Raw genomic sequence first — 2,451 nt, 5'->3', positions numbered from 1 at the left:
CATTTTGCAGCTAGGAAATAATACATTTCTTAGATATTTTACTCTTAAGCATAGAATTTCACCTTCTATCACTAGTCTAACATATTCACTTGCACATATTCATAGAATGATACCCTTAACATTTCCACCACTTTTCTACTGTAATTTGAGAGCATGGTTTCCTAATTACAACTTTCCCATGAGACAGAGGGATTTCTAATTAATTCTATCTTGGGCATTAGACAGGTCTGGTGGTGCAGTGGTTAAAGTGATCAACTGCTAACCGAAAGGCGGGCAGTTCGAAATCACCAGTGGCTCTACAGGAGAAAGATGTGGCAGTCTGCTTCCATAGAGATTTACAGCCTTGGAAGCCCTATGGGGTCGCTATGAGTTGAAATCAGCATGATGGCAGTGGGTTTTGGGTTTTAGGCATTAGTGGAAATTACTCTACACACAAGAGCAACTTGGGAGGAGTAGAAAAGATATACTTTGTACTATTCCTAAGCTACAATTAAGTAATTAAATATTTATTACATGTCTACAGTGTTCCAACTGATGTTCTAGCATTAGAGATATAACTGTACAAAACAAGGCATACATCCTTGCCCTACATGAAGTTTATATATGAGTAGGTGGTAAACAATAACCTACGTATAGTATAATTATATATTCAATAGCAAGAAGTTTTATGAAGAAAAAATAATAAGATATACTTAGGGCCTAGGAAGTATTTGGGCTCAGTGTGATTTATTTTAAATATCATGAGTCAGGAATGGTTTCTCTTAGCAGGTAATATTTGAGCAATGAATCAGAGAAGTGAAGGAAAAGAGACGTTGCCCATGCATATATTCCAATGAAGAGTGTTCTAGGTAAAGAGAATACAAGTGCAAAGGCTCTGAGGTAGGAGCATTCCAGGTGTTGTTTGGATGGAGTGGCTAAGGTGGGCGTCATGGATTGAATTGTGAATCCCTAAAATATCTGTCAACTTGGCTAAGTCATGATTTCCAGTATTGTATGATTGTTTACTATTTTATCATCTGATGGGATTTCCCTATGTGTTGTAAATGCTATCACTATGATGTAATAAGATGGATTAGAGGCAGTTATATTGACGAGGTCTACAAAATTAGGTAGTGTCTTAAGCCAATCTCTTTTGAGATATAGAAGAGAGAAGCGAGCAGAGAGACATGGGGACCTCATACCATCAAGAAAGCAGTGCCGGGAACAGAGTGCGTCCTTTGGACCTGAGGTTCCTGCACTGAGATGCTTCCAGACCAAAGGAAGACTGACACATCACAAGAACCTTCCTCCAGAGCCGACAGAGAGAGAAAGCGTTCCCCTGGAGCTGATGCCTTGAATTTGGACTTGTAGCCTACTAGGCTGTGAAAGAATAAATTTCTCTTTGTTAAAAGCCACCCACTTGTGGTATTTCTGTTATATCAGCACTAGATGACTAAGACAGTGGGTGTGGAGAAGTAGAAAAATCATTGTGGGATCAGGTTACATAAGGACTAAAAAGATCATTATTAAGGCATTTGGCTTTCACTTAGAGTGAAATGGGAACCCACAGGAAGGTTTCAGCAGAGAAGTAACATTATCCAATTTATCTTTAAATGGATCTGTCTCAGTGCAGTGCTGATAGACTGAAAAGGAGCCAAGGGGGCTATGGCAAGAATCCAGGCAAGGAATGACGGCTTGGACCAGGGTGCAGTGTGAATGTGATGAAAAGTAGTTGGATTTTGGATGTGTTTTGAAGGTATAACTGAGAAATTTTGCTTACTGATTTGAAGTGGGATGTGAGATAGAGGAGACAAGATTGACTCCAAGGAATCTGGCCTGAAGAACTGGAAGAATGAAGTTTCTACTAACTGGGATAAGGTATTTGTTTCATGTATGTGTTTATTTATTCTTATCATTTTCCAAAAAAGTATTGGCGATTAAGTAGTAGAGCACTTTTTCTAACTTCCAATTTTATCTTTAATTTTCACTATGTTATTTGCCTGCTCCACATAGAATGTGCCCACACAGAAGAATTTAATTTATCACACCAATCTCCAGGCAAAAGGGGAGATGACAAACTCTTCCTTAGTTTTCAGAATTCAGTTTGAAGTCGCTGTGGTTGTGTTTCCAGCCTGTTTAGGCATACACTTCCTATCTCTCCACTTTCTATAAAATTCACTGCCATCAACATTTACTGAACACTTACTAGTGCAAAATATCAAGTTAAAATATACACAGTTATTTGAGGAAACAGACATGATATTGTAATATAAGCCATGATATAGTATTTGAACAATCAGTTGTCATGGGAGTAGCAAGGAAAGAAAAAAATAAATCTGACTAGAAGCATTTGTGGGGAGGTACTGTTTGAGCTGAGTCCTGATTTATTATTTTTCTGAGCAGGAGAGGGGCCAATATAGAAAGTAAAAAGAAGGTGAAGAGTATAAATTTCTTCTAAGCAATAAAGAAGTG

At 38.1% G+C, this 2,451-nt stretch overlaps 1 protein-coding gene across 1 annotated transcript in view; it reads left to right on the top strand.

Annotated features, from left to right (window-relative positions):
- The first annotated feature begins 1,513 nt into the window (after positions 1 to 1,513).
- The window catches only part of SPTA1 (spectrin alpha, erythrocytic 1), a 98,522-nt gene continuing 97,584 nt past the window's right edge, over positions 1,514 to 2,451 (top strand). Inside the window, exon 1 of the mRNA XM_023725345.1 lies at positions 1,514 to 1,870. The gene's annotated coding sequence lies outside the window, so the exon portion shown is untranslated. The remainder of the gene's footprint in view (positions 1,871 to 2,451) is intronic.

Source organism: Trichechus manatus, unplaced genomic scaffold (assembly GCF_000243295.1).
Source record: "Trichechus manatus latirostris isolate Lorelei unplaced genomic scaffold, TriManLat1.0 scaffold00300, whole genome shotgun sequence".
Taxonomy (NCBI): Eukaryota; Metazoa; Chordata; class Mammalia; order Sirenia; family Trichechidae; genus Trichechus; species Trichechus manatus.
The sequence above is the reverse complement of the archived record's forward strand: the minus strand, read 5'-3'. Positions and strand labels throughout refer to the sequence as shown.